This window comes from Pelodiscus sinensis, chromosome 4 (assembly GCF_049634645.1).
Source record: "Pelodiscus sinensis isolate JC-2024 chromosome 4, ASM4963464v1, whole genome shotgun sequence".
Classification (NCBI taxonomy): domain Eukaryota; kingdom Metazoa; phylum Chordata; order Testudines; family Trionychidae; genus Pelodiscus; species Pelodiscus sinensis.
The window spans coordinates 110,975,311-110,996,097 of NC_134714.1; the positions used below are offsets into that span (position 1 = coordinate 110,975,311).

Sequence of the window (20,787 nt, forward strand, 5' to 3'; positions counted from 1 at the left end):
TGAATATACAAGACAGCATAAAATAAATATGAATACTTGGACAGACCAAAATGTTCAGCCTAACTAGCAGGCATGGGAGGCTGACATTTTTCACGATAAAGGGACAGTGTTGAGTAGTCTACACAACATATAGGTGCTATAACAAATTAAAAGCTAAATAATGTAATTGTTGCCCAAATTTCTAAGCATATACACATACGAATAGCCACTGGGAATACTCATGTGAGTACTTGTGGAAGAACTTTAGGAGACAAGTGAAGGTCATAACGACTAACGGTATTCACACAAAATCTAATGTTACTCTTAAGAGAAGAGTTATCAGTTTTCTTCTGCCTTTCAGTGAAAACTGTTGGTTATTTGTTTTTCAACATTCCCCTGCATTGGTTGCAAGCTACTTATTACACTGCTGTGCTATTATGGGAGAAACATATTGAAATAGATTGGAAACTACTAATAGCAATTCGAAAACTTCTAAGTTAAGATAAAGAGAAAGAAAATGAACAGCAGAAATAGTGAAAAGTGAATACTGTTTTTAAAATGTGTTCTTTTTTACAGGCAATTGCTTCATTGGAGTAGGCCAGTATCTAGTTCAGTAACCTGTTTCTAGCGGCGGGGCAGCGCCACAGGTTTCTGAAGAAGAAAATACAAACTTCTTAGTGGACAGTAACTGAAGGTATGTCTACACTATAGTGTTATTTCAAAATATCTTATTACAAAATAAGTTATTTTGAAATAACACATCTACACATAAAATGCATTGCAAAATAGCATTTTGCTGTTTCGAAATAGCGTGTCCACACTGAGTGGATGCTGAATCGCATTTAAGGCCAGCCCAAACCAGGTCCAGCAGGGCATCAGGTCAGGACTTACTCTTTGTGGCTGCTGCCTGAGGCTATCTGAGGCCTGTGCTTAAAGGGACCCCTCCGGACAGCCATTCTCATCTTTCCCTGCTTGCTTGCCTACCTTGATGAGGGACAGCAAAGCATTTTGTCTCTGCGTTCTCTGGTTGCCCTCACTCGGGACACCACAGCACTCTGCAATATGGAGACAGAGCTGCCCCTGGGCACTCTGGTGTTTCTCATGGACACGTTGCTGCGAGCCTGGCTGCACATTCTGCAGGCTGCCATCTGGGAGGTCCATCAGGGGGCTGTCAGTATCCAGGAGGCCCTGCGGGAGAGCTTCCACCCTGAGGCGCACTAAGAGCCTCCCTGGTCTGCCCCACTGGGGACTTATGCCTCATTCCTCACTCATGTCCTTAACACCCCCCCCCCCCCCCCCCGCCAACTCCCTTCCTGATATCAAATAAAATACATGTATTTTCATGAACACAAACTCTCTTTATTTAACAAAACTGGGCGGGGGGATGAAACTCTGGTGAGACTGGGGAAAGGAGGTGGGAGAGGGGAGAAGAGAGGGTGGGAAAGGGAACAGGGAAACCTGGGAGGAGGGAGCTGGAAGGGGGAAGCAAGGGGAAGAAGTGGGAGGGGAAGCTCAGGGCTCAGGGTTGGGGGTCTCGCCAGACCACCTTGATTTTCATGCAAACCTGCTCATGGGTTCACATGTGGCCTTTGGCCCCAGGCTGGCAGCTATCCTGCTATAGACGGCTGCATTCCTCCATCTAATGCAGAGATCATGGATGTTGGGGCCATCCCCCCCAAATCTGAACAAGGTCCATGATCTCCACCCTGGACCAGGAAGGCGCCCACCTTCTCTGGGCCCTGGCAGGCTCCTGGGAGCTGGCAGACTAATCCTGGGGAGCGGTGGAGGGCTAGCTGCCAGTGGCTTGCTGGCTTATGTTTTGGGGCCACTGGGTCAGGGGCAGTGACTGCTGGCTCTTGGCAGACAGGCTTGGAGCGGGCACAGGCACTGTGGCCAGAGCCAACACCTTTAAGGGCTCCAGGAAAGGGGAGGGAGAGGAGTGTTCTTGGTTGAGGCTGGAGTGGCCACCAGGGCTCCCTGGAAAGGCTGCAGGCCCCTTATTTTGATATGAGTGTCTATGCAGCACTTATTTCAAAATAGCTATTTCGAATTTGGCGTTATTCCTCATGGAATGAGGTTTACCAAATTCGAAATAAGCGCTCTGCTATTTCAAATTTATTTTGAAATAGTGGTTTGGCCATGTAGACGCTAGGAAAGTTATTTCTAAATAACTTTGCTGTGTAGACATACCCTGAATGAATAAGTTAAAACATAAGAACCATATTGGGCCAGACCAATGGTCCATCTTCAGTGACCATCTGGTGCTTTAGAGGAGATGAAAAGTACACAATCATAAGGTAATTCATCCCGTCACTCATTCCAAGCTGCTGGCAAACAGAGGTTAGGGAAACTTCAGAACACGGTATTCCCTTCCTGATCATCCTGTCTAATAGCCATTGATAGACCTATCCTCCACAAACTTATCCCGTTCCTTTCTGAATCCTATTATGGTGTTGGCCTTCACAATATCCTCTGGAAAAAAAGTTCCAAAAGTTAAGTTGTTGTTTGAAGAAATACTTCCTTTCATTTGTTTTAAAACTGTTGCCTATTAATTTCATTTGGTGAGCCCTAGTTCTTGTGTTATGACACAGAGTACATAACACTTCCTTATTTGCTTCCTCTGCACCAATAATGATTTTATAGACTTCGATCATATCCTCCCTTAGTAGTCTCTTTTCCAAGCTGAAAAGTCCAAGTCTTATCAATCTCACCTCAATCTCTGTGCTATATTCCTAATTATTTTGTTGCCCTTCTCTGTACCTTCTCCAATTCCAATATATGTTTTTTTGAGATGGGAGAGAGCAGATCTGAATGCAATATTCAAGATGTGGGTGTACAATTGAGGCAATATGATATTTTATTTTATATTATTATCCATACCTTTTTTAATGATTCCCAGCAATCTGTTCACTCTTTTGACTGCTGCTGCACATTGAGTGGGTGTTTTCAGAGAACTATCCACAATGACTCCAAGATCTCTCTCTTGAGTGGTAACAGCTAATACAGATGCCATCACTAAATGTCTTCCTAACACTTACTTAACACACTGATTACCTTTTCCAGCCTAAAGAATAGTTATGTGTGGCTCCAGAAGCTTGTCTCTTCAGCAGCAGAAATTGGTCCAATAAGAGATATTATCTCATCCACATTGTCTCATGTCCTGGGATCAGCACAGCTACGACATCTTTCCTAACCACTTTCAGTTAATGACTAGTTTGTGGCATGAAGCGTGAGGGTTTAATATCCCCCCTTCTTAAAAAAAAACTCATTGAACATGCTGGATGTTAGATGTGTTTATTACTAGTATAACTCTCATACCTTTTCCTCGTCAATTTTAATCTTTAATCACATTTAATGTCAACTTACTCATATATTATTACAAAAATATCTGATCACTCATTATTTTGTAAACCTCTGTTATGGCTTTTCTCTAAACTATAGAGTCCCAGTCTTTTCAGTTTCTCTTAACATAGAAGTACTTTCACATCAAACTGACGAATGAATCACCTGTCTCTGATGTATCTTTAAATGTGTGATACATCATTTGAGATGGATTGGTGGCAACTGGAGACACTATTTTAGGTGAATGACTATCACTGATTTGCATAATGGCATTACCATTAGCATTAGCAAGTGCTTTGGAGGACAGGACTATAATACAAAATAATCTGGACAGCTAGAGAAATGATCTGAGGTAAACAGGATGAAGTTCAGTAACAACAATCAGTTGCACCCATACAAAATAGGAAAAGACAATCTAGGAAAGAGTACTGTGTAAAAGGATCGGGGGGGGGGGGGGGGAGGATCAAGTTAAATATGAGTCAACAATGTAACACTGTTGGGAAAAAAGCAAACATCATCCTGGGACATATTAGCGGAGTACGGTAAGTAAGAAACAAGAAGTAATTCTTCCACTTTACTCCATGCTGATTAGACCTCAAACTGGAGTATTGTGTCCAATCTAGACGCCACATTTCAGGAAAGATGTCGGCAATTAGGGAAAAAGTCCAGAGGAGAGCAACAAAAATGACTGAGAGTTTTGGAAAACATGACCTGGAAGGGAAGATTGAAATAATTGCGTTTGTTTAATCCAGAAAAAAGAAGACTGAAAAGGGACATGATAACCATTTTCAAGTACCTAAAAGGTTGTTCCAAGGAAGGAGAAAAATTATTCTTTTTGGCCTCTGATGACAGGACAAGGAGGAATGGCTTATCTTGCAGCAAGGAAGGTTTAGGTTGGACATTAGGAATAACTTCCTAATTGTCAAGGAGGTTAACCACTGGAATAAATTGTCCATTGATGTTGTGGCATCTTCATCATTGAAGCCAGGATATGTGAGTAGTTCAAATTATTCTATCCTAAATAAATTTAAGCAAAGTATATCCCATTTCTCAACACTCATCTTATGAATTATTATTAGCATCACAGATAATGACATTTATTTAAAAATTATTTTCAACCCAACACTTCTTTAAAACAAGTGTGTAAAATTTGTTACATCAAGGGGTTAAAATCAGACAGACAATCTTATATTTATTTCTCTGTGGGTACGTCAAGACCACAGGCTTTTGTCAACAGACACTTTGTCTAGACTACATCAAGTTCTGTCAACACAGCAAGCCGCTTTGTCGACATGAGAGTGTAGACACAAAGGACAGTATAGATGCAATAACACTTTCTGTCGACAGAACTCGGTTGACAAAAGGCATTATTCCTCGTAGAATGAGGTTTACCATTGTTGACAAAACTCGGCAGTAGTATAGACGCAAGTATAGTTTTGTCGACAAAAGTCCACTTTTGTCAACAAAACCCTGTAGTCTAGACACACCCTGTGTGTCTGTAGACAATAGTTTAATAGGTTTCTGTTATAAAGAAAACACAAAGAACAACATATAAAAAAGCATATTTGAGCAAAAAGACAACAAATGGTCTGGTAGCACTTTATAGACTAACAAAACATGTAGATGGTATCATGAGCTTCTATCTACATGTTCTGTTAGTCTATAAAGTGCTACCAGACCATTTGTTGTTCTTTTCTGTAAGGGTATGTCTACACTACAGCACTAATTCGAACTAACTTAGTTCGAATTAGTTCATTCGAACTAAGCTAATTCGAACTAACGCATCTAGAACTAAAAACTAGTTCGAATTAGCGTTTTGCTAATTCGAACTAGCACGTCCACATTAAGTGGACCCTGAACCGGGGTTAAGGATGGCCGGAAGCAGTGCCAGTAGGGCATCAGAGGAGGACTTAGAGCGTGGAGATGCTGTCTCAGACTAGCCGAGGGCTGTGCTTAAAGGGTCCCGACCCCCACCCTGGACAGACAGTTCTCAGGGGTGCCCCGCTTGCAAAGCAGTCCTGGCTTGGAGTGCCCTGAGTGCCCACACTGGGCACATCACAGCACTCGGCCATCAGCCCAGCTGCACTTGCCGCAGGCTGCCATCTGGGGAGAGGGGGCAATTGGGGGGCTGCAGGAGAGCTTCCACCCCCAGAAGCCCGCAGAGCCAGCCCAGTCCTCCCCATCGAGGGCTCGTGCCCCATTCCTCCCTCACCTCCTTCCACTTACCCTTCCCTAGCCCCTCTTCTTGATGTACAAAATAAAGATAACATGTCTTCCAAAATGGAATCTGTCTTTATTGAACAAAACTGGGGGAGACTGGGAAAAGGAAGTGGGAGAGGGGAAGAGAGAGGCTGGGAGAGGGGAGGGCAACTAAAATGATCAGGGGTCGGGAACAGGTCCCATATGAAGAGAGGCTAAAGAGACTGGGACTTTTCAGCTTAGAAAAGAGATGGAGGGGGGACAGGATAGAGGTCTCTAAAAGCAGGAGTTGGGTTGAGACGGTGCATATAGAAAAGTTCTTCATTAGTTCCCATAAAGAAGGACTAGAGGACACCAAAGGAAAGGAATGGGTAGCAGGCTTCAAACTAGGAACAGAAAGTTCTTCTTCACAAACCAAAGAGTCAACCTGTGGACCTCCTTGCTGCAGGAGGCTGTGAAGGCTAGAACTGGAACAGAATTTAAAGGGAAGTGAGATCAAGTCATGGAGGTTGGGTCCATGGAGTGGTATTAGCCAGGGGGTAGGAGTGGTGTCCCTGCCCAAGGTTTGTGGAAGGCTGGAGAGGGATGGCACGAGACAAATGGCTTGGTCACTGTCTTCGGTCCATCCCCTCCAGGGTCCCTAGGGTTAGCCGCTGTCAGCAGACAGGCTACTGGGCTAGATGGACCTTTGGTCTGACCCAGGACGGCCATTGTAAGCTCAGGGCTCAGGGTCGGGGGTCTCAGTGGACCCCCTTGATTCTCTTGCACACCTGCTCCTGGGTGGCCAGGCTGGCAGCTATCCTGCCCAAGCCAGCCACTTTCCTGTGCCTAGTGCGGAGATCGTGGACAAGGTCCACAATCTCCGAACTAGCCCAGGCGGGTGCCCGCCTCTTACGGTCCCGGGCAAGCTCCCGGGAGCCGCCAGCCTGGTCCCAGGAAGAGGAGGAGGGCTGGGGGCATCGGGTGGGTGGCTCGATCCGTGCCAGGTGCAGGGTCTGCTGGCTGGGTGCTGGCAGGCTTGCACCTGACACGGGCACCGTAGCCAGCCCGTGCCCCTTTAAGGGATCCGGGGCCGGGAGGGGGGCAGTAGAGTTTCCCTGGTGTTGGCCAGAGTGGCCACCAGGGAAACCTGGGGAGGGCTAGCCTCCCACTAGTTCAAATTAAGGGGCTACACACCCCTTAATTCGAACTAGCTAGTTCGAACTAGGCTTAATCCTCGTGGAATGAGGATTACCTAGTTCGAACTAAGCGCTCCGTTAGTTCGAATTAAATTCGAACTAACGGAGCGCTAGTGTAGCGCCTATGAAAGTTAGTTCGAACTAACGTCTGTTAGTTTGAACTAACTTTGTAGTGTAGACATACCCTAAGAGACTAACTCGGCTACCCCCTGAAACTCCTGAGCAAAAAGAGATCTTTAAAAACAGAGACCAAAAAGAAATAGCTTTGGGCTTGATCCTGCGCCCATTCAAACTGATGGCATAGCTACCACCATTGACCTCAATGGTGTAAAACAACAGGTCCTTATACATGTTCAAGCTGTAATATGTACATGCTTTATTATTCTGGATGACAGACTACTTATATTTGACACACAAGCAGGATTAATATCACAAGGACCACTTCTAAAATGTTGTTCCTCATTTACCTAGGAAACGTTCATAGACATGCAGACAATGAAAATACTCGTTAACATAAAAATATTCCAATTTAGAGCTCATAATCAAATTAGGTAGCTTCGTTCACTGGATGACTGTACAAAACCTCCTCAGAATGTAAAGCAGGCTAAAAATTCTGGTGTCCAATAAGAAAATGAAACCCAAACAAACAAGATTAAGCTTGTGACAGACCAATAAGCAATTTAAAAGGCATCAGCCCCTAATGTCTAGAGAGTTTACTAAGGACATATCATATATGCTACTGCTATAAAGGTTGCCAAAGGAATGGTTTGCTATGCATTTCACCTTGAAAACCTGGTAAAAATAAACTTAACAAAGAACATCAGTACAATCACTCTTATCTCTAAAAGCCATAATATATTTATTTAAGTAATAAACTCATATGTACAATGTCCAATTTCTTATCTGTATAAAATCAGAACCACAATAGGTACAAAGAAAGGCATTACAACCTTTGGATAGCCAATTGGCCACTGCTCAGATTGACTTCACCTCTTAAATTTTACAGCGGAAGTAAAAATTGCTAAAGCAATCAAATATAGTCTAAGGTACTCTAATCAAGGCTTAGCTACAGTTTTTAGAAACTAATTTTATTGACTGAAAAAACATACTAATCTACTGTAACAAATCAGCTTTGAAAATTGTGTGTTACCTACTGGATAGAGCACTGAACTGGGGCTCAGGATAGTTTGTGTCTATTCTAGTCCTGCCCTGCAGGGTGACGTTGGGCAAACCACTTTACTGCTCCATGCCTCAGTTTCTCTGTCATTAAAATAGAGATAATGACATTGACATTCTTCATAAAGTGCTTTGAGATCTACTCATCAAAAGTTCTGTACAAGAGCTAGGTATTAGTATTGTCATATATCACAGACACGTTCTTTGATTATATACAACCGGATTGCCCTCAAATCTTGCATATTCAGCTCGGACCTCCCTGGTCCAGCACCCTCGGGATCTGACTGGTCCTGAACAAGAGAGTTTGCTGGACCAGGGTTGCCCCTCTGCTGCCAGTCTCGAGCCTCTCCCCGTGGACCACCAGGCCATGGAACCCTCTGCTGCCACCAGACTCCCTGCCCCCAATAGCAGAACCTGCTCCACTCCCAGCCATAGGGGGACTGGCCCTGGAGGTTCTCTGGACCAGCAATATTCATGGTCTGGCATGTTGCCGGACCAAAAGTCCCAGCCTCAAGAGATTCAACCTGTACAAATACGTGTACAGTAGATGTATATATATGCATAATTATACTTGCATGCACAAACACACATCTATATAGACATATATACACATATACGTCTATTAAACGGAAAGATAGACAGACATTCTATTGGAGGAAGAAACTAAATCCTGCAGTGGGAAAACTCTAAATTACTGCTAACCAGGTGTGACAAATTCAGCTGCCGTAAATCACAGCGGCAGCTGAGGCATTCATAATCAGGCAGCATTACATACATTACATTATATGCCAACGTTTCTTTAAACGAACCAGGCTGTCACCATAAACGCACATATTATAAATGTGTACGTACATATACATGCACCATCACAAGACTTGTGATTAGCTGATCTAATGCCAATCAGTCCTTAGATCTGAACATCTGGAATGGACTGGCAGGGCAACACCCATAGGTAATGGAAGTAGGGGCGCTGCACCACCCTCTGTCTTAGAATGTTTTCCTTTATATTCAGGAGTTACAGTTTGGTTCAATGGCCTTGAGCACTCCCATTATAAAAATTGTTCCAGTGACCCTGGCAACTTCAGTGGAATAGTGGACCCTCGTGTCTAAAATGGCCTTCCCATGATTGTCAGTCAGAAACCTAATCTGTTAACCTTAATCATGATAGTCCCTTCTGACCTTAAAGTTCATCAGTCTGTGTAAAGTTCATAGATGAAATCTTGTCTCTAATTCACTCAGAGTGCGTCTAGACTGGCAAGATTTTGCGCAAAAGCATTTGCTTTTGCGCAGAAACTTGCCAGCTGTCTACACTGGCCGCTTGAATTTGCACAAGAGCACTGACTTTGTAATGTACAAAATCAGTGCTTCTTGAGCAAATACTTTCACGCTCCTGCTCAGGAAAAAGCCCTCTTGCGCAAGAATACTTGCACAAGAGGGCCAGTGTAGACAGGGAAGAATTGTTTTGCGCAAAAAAGCCCCGATGGCTAAAATGGCGATCGGGGCTTTCTTGTGCAAAATCGCGTCTAGACTGGCCATAGATGCTTTTGCGCAAAAGCACTTTTTGCGCAAAAGCATCCTTGCCGATCTAGATGCTCTTTTGCAGAAATACTTTTAACGGAAAAGCTTTTCCGTTAAAAGTATTTCCACAAAATCATGCCAGTCTAGATGCAGCCTCAGGGTCTACACTAAGGAGTTATTTTGAAATAACTCCCCTTATTTTGAGATAACAAGTGGAGCATCCATACCACAAAGCCCATTATTTCCAAGTAGCAGACTGGTTATTTCAAAATAACAACTTCTGCATGTCATGAGGAATAACATTTACTTCTAAATGTTATTTTGAAATAGCATCAGTGTGGATGCTCAGCTGCTGCCATTTTGAAATAATTGGCCTCCAGAAGCCTCTCACAGCTGCACTTATGGCTGCTCTGGCCACACCCCGGACAACTCCAGTACACCACTTCTCTTGGGGTATGTCTACACTACCCCGCTAGTTCGAACTAGCGGGGTAATGTATGCATACCGAACTTGCTAATGAAGCCCGGGATTTGAATTTCCCGGGCTTCATTAGCATAAAGCCGGCGCCGCCATTTTTAAAAGCCGGCTAGTGCGAACCCCGTGCCGCGCGGCTACATGCGGCACGGGCTAGATAGTTCGAACTATGTAGCCATTCCGAACTATCTGTACTCCTCGTGGAACGTGGAACGAGGAGTACAGATAGTTCGGAATGGCTACGTAGTTCGAACTATCTAGCCCGTGCCGCGTGTAGCCGCGCGGCACGGGGTTCGCACTAGCCGGCTTTTAAAAATGGCGGCGCCGGCTTTATGCTAATGAAGCCCGGGAAATTCAAATCCCGGGCTTCATTAGCAAGTTCGGTATGCATACATTACCCCGCTAGTTCGAACTAGCGGGGTAGTGTAGACATACCCTTGCAGAGTTTAAAACTGAAGACAGAAGGGGAAGGGTTTGTGGCACCACACCAGCTCTGCCAGCCCTATGCCACACAGCACCCTTCATTAGAGGAGCCATGGCAGACCTCTGCACCCACGTTGGCTGCCAGCACACCCACAGCACACCCTCTGATGCCCCTGGCCAGGGACGAAAGAGGGCACAGGCCTGGACTGGTATGGAGATCCTGGATCTCATCAAGATCTAGGGGTAGAACACCAACAATCAGGATCTCTGCACCAAGAGCAACAATGCAGATGTGTACAGCTGAATGGCCACCAGCCTTGCAGACAAAGGGAACACCAGGACCCTGGACCAGGTCTGCATGAAAATTAAGAAACTCTGGCAGGCCTACACCAAGGCCAGAGAGCAAAGTTTCCACTCTTGGGCAGCACCATACATCTTCTGCTACTATGAGCAGCTGGAGGTGATCCTGGGAGAATGGCTGGTCACCTTCTCCCTCCCTCTCCCCCTCCCCCCCCCCATCATTGTCAACTCCAGCCAAGACACGCCCGGCGTCAGCCTCCACGGGGACAGGGTTGTGGAGGAGGACGAGGAGAAGGAGGAGAAGGCTAGCCAGGACACCATGTCCACCAGCCAAGACGCGATCATCAACTTGGAGCCAGTCCAACCCCTCTCCCAGGATGTCTCCCAAGACTCGATGATCCCTGGGAAGGCACTTCAAGTGAGTTCCATGACTTTCCCTATACACAAACAGGAGCAGGCAGTGGGAGGCGAGCGGCTGCGTGCTCCTCACTCGAGCTTCTTGGCCTGGGGCTCACACAACAGCCTGTTCACGTGGATGCACATGGAGTGCCAAGCTGGAGCACTCAGCCCCACGATGCTCTCACACAGGAACCCCTCGCTCCGTCTCACAAGGTTACTGAACAGGCCTGCCTTACTCTGGCCTCCGTGGTGGGACACCTTCCCATAACAAGCCATCATTAAGGATGCTGGGTTCATGAAAACACACAGCAGTGCTGCACACAGCACAGGCTCGTGCCTGGACTCCGGCAGCATCCAGTCCCAGTCAAGCACAGTGATGTGGAGGAGACCAGTCCCCTGCATAGGAATCTGCCAGTGGGACGACAAGGAGGGGACCCCAGTAGCACTCTCTCTGGAAAGCAGACTCTGCTGCTCACACACATGCTCCCCAACAACACCGCCCTTCCTCTCCCACCACAGCACATAGGGATAAAAGTTCTTTCTCTGCGGGATGCCACCAGTGCAAGACTCAGTGCGTGCAGGACATGGAAGGAAGTTGAGTCTCCCCATCCTTCCCTCCCACAGGCTCCTGGCCTGGCTGGCACTTTTCCATGCCTGCTTGTCCCCAGGACATGGGGGTAGTGAGGCTCCACTGGGATGTCCATGCCCCTGCAGGAAAGTGCCCTCTGTGTAGGCAACAGAGGGCCTTGCTCGAAGCACATCACCATCATCTGAACCGAGACCTTTGGAGTCAGCTCAGAGATTAGGGCTAAGCACAGTGTCTACTGGGATGGCTGCCCTTGTCACTTTTCTTCACAGCTGGCCCAGCTTTGAGCATGGCACGCCCACCACCTCCCAGCCATGTGTACAACTGCATGGAAGTCACAAGTGGGAAAAAAAACCTGGGAGGACCTGCTGTGGGACCAGATGACCAGCCTCCAGTCCCTCATCCAGCACTTCGATGAGGAGCACTGGGAGCAGGCCACCAACCACGAGAAGCACTGAGCTGACTGGGAGCTGAGGAAGGCCATGTGGAGCAGCTGTCATGCCAGCACAAGGCCATATGCTCCTCAATAACAACATGGTGTCCAGCTGCTCATAAGCCCTGGCCAGCTGCTAAGACTCTGTCCCCCACCCTGGCAGGGAAGTCTCCCCCTTCTTCTCATGTGTGTTATGGAGCACACAGCAGGCCACCACCACATCGGAGATGTTTTGATCGCTGAGGTCCAGGTGGGTGAGGAGACTTCTGAACCTCCCATTTAAGCTGCCAAAGCACACTTGACCACCATGCAGCACCTGCTGAGCCAGGAACGGAAATGCTCCTTGGTGGGGTCCAGCCAGCCCTTGTAGGGCTTCATCAGCCAGGGGAGCAAGGGATAGGCTGCATCTCCCAGGATATACATGGGCATGTCCATGTTCCCAATCCTGATGGTGTAGTCCAGGAAAAAAGTGCCAATGAGCATCCTCTGAAATAGGCTTTAGTTCCGAAATATGTGGGCGTTGTGCACCTTCTCCGATCACCCGATGTAAATGTCCATGAACCATCCCTTGTGGTCCACAAGGGCATGTAGCACTTTCAAAAAGTACCCCTTCCTGTTTTATGTAGTCCAAGGCACACTGGTCAGAGACCAGAATGAAGATGTGGGTGCCGTCTATGCTCCCGCTGCCCCTGCAGTTGGGGAAGCCCATGGCTGCAAAGCCAGCAACAATGGGGTTGACATTCCCCAAGGTGACGATCCTCTGCATCAGGATGGTGTTGGTGGCCTTTACCATCTGCATGAGCATGTACCCAACCCTGGATTTCCCTGCACTGAACTGGTTTCCCCTCGGAGCAGTACCTGTCTGGCTTGGCGAACTTCCACAGGGCAATGGCGAAGCACTTCTGCATGGGGATGTTGGGTCCCATCCAAGTGTCCTGTCACCTGAAGGCATGGGCAAGCCATTCGCTGAGCTCCAGGAAGGTGGACTTCTTCATGCAGAAGTTCTGGAGCCACTGCTGGTCATCCCATCGTTGCAAGACAATGCGATCTCACCAGACAGAACTGGTCTCCCTCCGCCAGAAGTAGGGTTGCCAGATAGTTTCACCAAAAATACCGAACATGGGGGTGAAAAATAGGCTGAGGAAAAAAAAAGACGCGGCAGGGGAAGAATGTCCGGTATTTTCTGGGTTTTTTTGCCAGACAGAAGCCACAAATACCGGACACCTGGCAACCCAAGCCAAAAGCAGCATTCTACCATGTGCAGAGGATGGAGGATCATTTGGTGCATCAGGAGCACCAGTGCCTGGGTGAAGAGGTCCCCTGGTCCAAGCTGCTCATCATGGTCCTGAATTAGCACGTGGGCAGCATGGATCAACTGCACCATGAGGCGCAGCATGAGGCCGGTGAGCATGGCACTGCTTTGCAGCAGTTCCAGTTCCATTCAGTCAGTGCTGTGGCATCCGCAAGAGCAACCAGAGCATACGATGTGAGTTTGGTGTCTCACAAGGGGGCAGGCAGTGGAAAAGTGGCGTATGAGACATGGCTATAGAGAGGAGCTCCTGAAAGCACCCATCTCAGCTAGCTTCAGGAAGCAGCTACAGGAAGTGACTGCTCTCCTGCTGCCCTTTCCAGAGTGCTTCCAGGGGCTTTAAATGCGATGTAGGCTCCAATCAGTGTGGACATGCTGTTTTGAAATAATTCCACCCTGTTTCAATGGTGCCTTGTAGTGTGGATGCCCTATTTTTAAATAGTTATTTTGGGAGTTATTATTTTGAAATAACTTATTCTGAAATAATTTCCTAGTGTAGACAAGCCCCCATTGACTTCATCAGGGCCCTTCTATGCATCTACTCCGGCTTTTTGAGGAGAGGGTGTTGATGACTTATACCTTAAATCTCCTAGATCTTGACCCTGCTGACTATTTCACATGGGTAGCTTTCATACCTGCACGGATCCCTTTGAACCTTAACTTACAAATTCTCCAGAGCAGGAATCCTGCCCTACTCCAGGTCTATATAATCAACATAAAACGCCATGTAAATTTAGACAGTCATATAAATGAAGTTCATAATAAATATTAATACTTCTACCAACTGCTTACTATGGGGTTGAGTCTCTCTAGATTTGGCTGACATTAGTCAATGAATTTTGTATAGTTTTAATAATTTATCTCTTGATATGCACAGAGATATGGGTACATTTTTTAAATCTAAAAATAAACAAACAATTGCTCTGTTGCTGATGGTTCGGTCTTCATTTGCATGAGTTAAATGAGGATACCACTAGTAATGAAGTAGAACTACACAAAGGAGAAGTTATTTTTAATTATTTCAGATTAAATCTTGCAAAACTGCTAGACTGTATAATATCCCTCTGTATAATATTCCATATGCCTATGGAAATGCGTAGGTGGCTTTGTTTCTAATAGTCACACACCCAAGGGGCCAGTACATTAAAAAAAGTGTGATCATTTGTCAAGTAAGGTATTTTGGTTTATCCTTAAAAGGTCAATGGTGTGATAATGCAGACACTGATCAAGAAAAGGCACAAGAAATCATTTTCTGGCACCACATTCTTTACTAATTAGTTCCCTAAAACTTTTTTTTGTTTTTTACTAAAATGCCTAACATTAAATTGTACTAATCTCCACAACAGACAGTCATTGACACTTTCTGATGAAAAAGGGACTTATTCCCTTTCCCACCTTGCTTGTGAGATAGCAATAACTAGTATCAGACATTGCTCACAATTACACTGATGCATACTACTCAGATATATACTGGTGTGAACCAGAATAATGACTAGTGAAGTCCAGGGATTTATTTCAGCGGAAGAGAGAGCAGAATTAAACCTCAAGGGTATATTCTCCCTGAATCCATGAATTGTTATTATTGTTCACTATGGTTCATACAACAGTATTATTAATTATTATTATAATTATTAATGATTTTGTTGACTTCTGCATCAAGTCCAAGACTCAGCCCTCATTTTAATATAGGAAATCTATGCAAGAATGTACTAAATACTTTGATCTGAATCCTTACAAACAAAGAAGGCTTATTATTGGTTACCTATAAAACAGTGGCTCCCTTCCTAAGCAGAATTTAAAATGAAACTCTGTCTCCCCCTTTTAATGTTTTATTTGTCCTTTATATTAAACAACATTGTAGATTAGTAATCAGGCTTAGCAGACAGCTGTCATGGGATCACCAATAGCTACTTCAGACTGCCTCACAACTGTGGTAGCTGTAATGTGATGATAGCCTTAAATGGACTATAACTGATAAGAAAAGGGAGAAGAAAAAAACAAAAACAATCAGCAACTTTCTATAAAACCACTTTACAAAGAAAAAACATAGGGGCTGTTGAAAAGTCATAAACAAGACAGATTCAGCATGAACACCAAGATGCCATTTCAATTACAGCAACAAATGCAAAGAGCTTAATTCAATGAAGATCGAGCTACCCATGAGCAACTTGTATTTAGCCCAGATTTTTCACATGAAAATTGAGATGCACTCTCATTTTAAAATTATTGTATATACGCATGTATATTAGGTGAGTAGAAAAGCAGAACATGACTTGTCTAAGAGAGATAGCTCTATGTTTAGAAATAAGCATGATCATGAGGAAAAGCTCCTTTTGAAATAATGGTTATAGGCAACAGCTTTCACTTGCTTGTGGCATTTCTCAACAAGGTTTAAGTAGATGACTTTCCTTCAATAGTGGTAGGCAGTGTATATACCTATATATACATATATGTTTTCTGTGGTCCAGACATAAATGGGAGCCAGAAATGAAATCCTGTCTCCAGGTCATGAAGAACTAGTACAACCATTCAAAAACTGCTATTGCAGCCCATGTGCTTCAGCTGCCTAAGTTTCCCTTCCCTTTAATAGTGTGTGGCTGGGGGGATCTACCCTATCACAGGTCCATTGGCAGTTCTTGATCCACCCTCAAACACTGACTGCACTCCCACTACACAGAATGACTGTTTGGTAGAGGAGACTCATCCATAGGACTGCATGAATGGGGTTAGAGCAGGTATTAACAAGATCAACATTAGAACAAGATCAACATTTTTGTTCTGAAGAGGACCTAATAATATAATTGTTATGCAAACACTAATTCCTAGTTCCTTTTGAAGAATGATTTTAGTAGGTACCACATAGTCTTCTCCAGAGACAACACAGTACAGTGCAACAGCCATATGGTATAAACTGCACGATCATTCTGTTCAGATAACATCCACCATTCTGTGGATATTATGCAACATTGTACTTCAATACCACAGAACTGCATAGTGACAGTCAAAAATTAAGCATATCTGATTGCTCCATCCCTTCAAGGAACACAGCAATGTTTCAGATGGCATGCTTTTTATGAAAATATTAGGATATGCTGGGTCTAATGAAGACACATGCAGCCTCCTAATAGTCCTGATGAGAAAATACTAATGAAAATAGTTTCCTGTAACAGCACCTGAGCTGTTTAGCCTTTCATCTCTTTGCAACAATTTAAAATTAAATCTTTTTACATACTACAGTAAAAATGATTGTCCTAGCTGCCGAATATCCTAAAAGCTTTCCTTTACAGCAGTAAAAAAGAAACACATATCAAGTTTTTTTTCTTAAATGGGCCCTTAAAGTTAGACTCTTCAGCCCATATCAGACACTGAATAAATGGCTTTATTTTCAGAAATGCTGAACACCGAGAGACTCTCCCTTAAGTCAAAGCCCACCAAGATATTGGACTTCATTTAATTACCATGACCTGTTATTCAGTTAGTGAAATTAAATGATCATAGTTGTTCCTTATGACCCTTTTCCTGAGAGAGAGAGAGAAAGAGAGAGAGAGAGAGAGAGAGAGATATGCTGGCCTGTACCCTCCACTTTTGGACCCTGCAGAGGTACAAACCCTGAAGAGGTACAAACCCTGAAGAGGTACAAACTCGTGAGAAAACCATATTTGCAGAGGGTTGCACTGTATTATTCATCTTTCTCTTGTTACACAACATTGAAACTCTTTAAGTCAGTATCAGCCATGACCTCTTCTAAGGTAATTTAGATGCCTCTGTTGATGTTCAAAGGGACAAAACACAAGTGTGGAGATAGTTCTTCAAGATCTTATGGTAACGCGAGAGCTTAAAGCATCACTGAGTACCTGCTGCACAATATTTGTCTATTTGTGTATGTAAGAGTTTCCCTTCATTGTGCGGATAACTGACCTTGGCCATTGTAACTAGAATATGAATCTTGAACTATGCAGTCTTACACTGAATCTTGTAAAATACTTCAGCCTACCCACACAACCTCACTGAGTTCTTAGGAAACTGAAACATTCTCTCTCTCTCAGACACCATCATAAGCAATCACTGAGAAACTATGCTCCAAAGAACTGAAAGACCAGACTCAATGTTTCCCTCAGCCATCTAAAACCACAAATCCAACCAAATTCTCAAGAACCTCCTTATTTGCTCTTTGTAGATACTCCCTGCAGGCCACGTTGTTCCTATTTATTTACAGAGCGCAGAGAGAAACAATACATATGTCCATGTTCCACATCTATTGTCCCTACTTACTGTCCCACTCATACATCTTCTGACAGGAAGCTACTTAGCCATTCTGAAACAGTCAGGAATCTACAAATTCACTGTCACTGAGACAGAAAATGGAATGATTGTATCTTCCACAAAAAACCCTCATGCCACTTTTCTCATTCGATTTCAGTCAAGTTAGCTCCACTAAGACCAGGGATTGTTCTTATCAGCTTGCTCTGGACTTATGTCAAAGTTGTTCTGTAGACAACTAGAAAGCTTAAACTGGCATAAAAGGGATGATCACGTCAACTGTGGAACTGTAATCAAGTCACTTGCCATGCTCTCAGGTGTTTATACTATGTATTCTCTACAAGTTTGAGAGCAGTCTTTAAAATGGGCACTAACTGGGATTCTCTGCATAATGTTTTTGGTTTCCATTTTACACCATTTATTTAAGCACACAGTTTTTATGTAAGTTATAGTTAATTTACACTGGTTTGGAGGGGTGGTTTGTTTTTTTGGGGGGGTTAATTCTCACCCATTTCTCTTTATTTCTGGCTTCTTAAATGATACAGCTACTGTTTGGTTAATTAAGTTTCAGTTAAAAAGCTGAAATTATAATAGGTGTTAAATAGATTACTGATTCAAGCTCGCCAACTCTACCAATTTAGCGAGTATAATCCCAGATTTCAGTAATACGGATGTATAAAAAATAAGAAATGAGAGCCTGAAAACAGACTTTGGAATTTATTTAATCTAATCAGTTAATACACTATAAAATTCCACAAATACAGTTTCATTCCTTCCATAGACTTATGTACCTAGTTTTGTTTTGTTGTTATAAACATAGCTGCAGCTTCTACAGTTACCCCAGCTAGAGCATTCCACAAATTTGTTCCCTTGTCATTTTAATTAAACTTTTATTTTACCTGCTGTTTCCTAGCTTTTTGCAGTCTTTAATGAGCCCCTCATTCTGAGAAGTAGTTCAAAGAGCTTATATGATTTGACCTTCACTATCTCCTTTAATTTCTGGAAAACTTCATTTCTATCTCCTCTGAATTAGTTTCTTTCACCCCTTCCCCCTGTGGTTTTTCTCAATGTTTCTAGCCTTTCTATATCATTCCTATATGTGTATATCATCCATGTACAGTAATTGTTCTCATCTGTGTCCTTAACTTGCTCTTTATAGCTTAATAAGATCATGGTGCTCAAACTGAGGCAGGGTGACCTCTTTCTGGCCTATTAACACTCCTAAAGAGCACTAGGATAACGTCTTGGGATTGTTTTATTTGTTTCTCTTCCTAAGTCTGATTGTGCAGTGTACTTTGACTGCAGTCATTTGTTGGACTGATAGCTTCTATTATTATCTGCAGCAAGAGCTGAGGATTTTTATTGATTCTAATGAGATGAATCCCCCTTTTAAAAAAAAATCTGACCATCTTCTGTTAACTGTCTCCTGGCCCAGGTAGGCCAAAGACACACAGCCAAAAATAATGCATCTCGCCAAACAAATTCAGCTTCTTTTTTTCACTTTTCCAACTGCCCTTTCTGCTCTTCTCTTCAATTCTCCTTTGCCCAGGGTCTTATCATAATCCAGTTCTCAAAATCGAAAGAGAAACGAAGGAGCATCCCACCGGGTGCTGATGATGAGCCTCTCTTCCCTTCCCCTTTGTGTGACTCATAAAATATTAGCGTGTATAATATAAGTGCTCAGATGGTGTGAGCTCTCAAATATGGGTTAGTTTGTGTTTTTAACTACATTTTGAATCGCCTATCTCTATAGTCCCTTTGGGACAACCTTCAGCCTATTTTACAGAAACACACCAAACAGATGGTGACGGTAAATTCTTTTCCACCAACGCAGACACTAACTTAGCAAAATATAGTTATTTAACGCAGTTCTATAAACAAAACCAAAATATTTTAAAGATTATGTTAACTCCATATATGCACTTAAGCGTGTGCCATTTAATGACGTGCGGCAATATTATTAAATACACAGGTCTTTCCTGTATTTCAGAACCGCTAGACCATTATTAATATACCTCTCAGATAATAGTGTGCCTATTACAGATTATGTTGAAAAGGTAAGTTCAATTGCCTATGTCTAGCAAGCAATATCAAGAGCATACAGCCCAGGTAACAAGGACATTTGAAATTGTAAATTTCTACTTCAACACAGAGAAATCAGTCTTAAGTGGCATTATACAGAGGTTTCAAGTAAGCTAAAGCTTTTATTTTACTTTATATAAACTTGTTGGCACATTTTCCATATGCTCACTTCCTTCCATTCCAGTGCACACACTCTGTAATCCCCACAAATGTTTGTAAATTAATATGAATGAATTCAAAATGTTTTACATGGATCAATACAACATGAACACTGGGGCCAAGAAACATCAGGACGGCTAAAGAGTTGTCTGTAACACATAAATTTGCATAAAACCATACATTCTGTAAGCAGAAACATTATATTCAGAATCACACATGACTTCCAACAACCCAGAACTTTCACACCTAAAGAAAAATAATATAATATTTTTGCTGACAGTTATGCAAGATTCTTTGATATACAAGATCTTGTTTAGATTTTGCAATCACTTCTTGTTCTTAACCACAATCCAATTGTACATTTCTAAGACTTTTCACTATTAAATACAACTGCTAACAGAAATAGTAATTCTTACCAAAGTTAAAAGAACCATTTTAATTGGTTTCATTCATTTTGGAGTGTGAACGATTTGCAGAGTCATATACTGACTGCATAACTGATTCAACAAAGATTCCCTCTAAAATGAGATGTGGTGAAAAACAAAAAGGAAACGTCTTAATCTCTTCGAGAAGATGTCTTGCTTACCTGACTCTGCCATGCCAGACGACAGGCTGAACAATATTATCAGCTCTTCAAGTACTAATTCTTGCTAACTGGAAGGATATTTTCTCTCTTGCTGGATTAATAATCAACTTTCTAGATAGTTCATTTGTAATTCTCTGTTGGTTAACCCTTTGCATTGCTCCCTTGTTACACTAAACAGTCTCTATACTTACATTTTAATGAGAAAATAGCAAAGTAAAACAATGGTACATATGTGAAACTACTATACAACAAAAAATAAGAAGCTGATTTGGAAGTCTGAGGGCAGGTATTTAATAAATTAAAGACATTAAAGTTTGGATTTTTTAAGCACTCTAATCCCTTCCATTTCATAGTCTGAAAAGACAACTGTATTTGGATAAACCA

At 43.3% G+C, this 20,787-nt stretch overlaps 1 protein-coding gene across 27 annotated transcripts in view; it reads right to left on the reverse strand.

Annotated features, from left to right (window-relative positions):
* Nucleotides 1-20,787, reverse strand: part of SOX6 (SRY-box transcription factor 6) — a 519,233-nt gene that overhangs the window by 347,038 nt on the left and 151,408 nt on the right. The window contains exon 1 of one of the 27 annotated variants that reach the window (XM_006134582.4): nucleotides 20,404-20,531. The exons of 24 other annotated variants lie outside the window; for them this stretch is intronic. The gene's annotated coding sequence lies outside the window, so the exon portion shown is untranslated. Of the gene's footprint in view, nucleotides 1-20,403; nucleotides 20,532-20,787 lie in introns of those variants that run through there. 2 more of the 27 variants (XM_006134579.4, XM_006134570.4) reach the window with 2 other exon arrangements.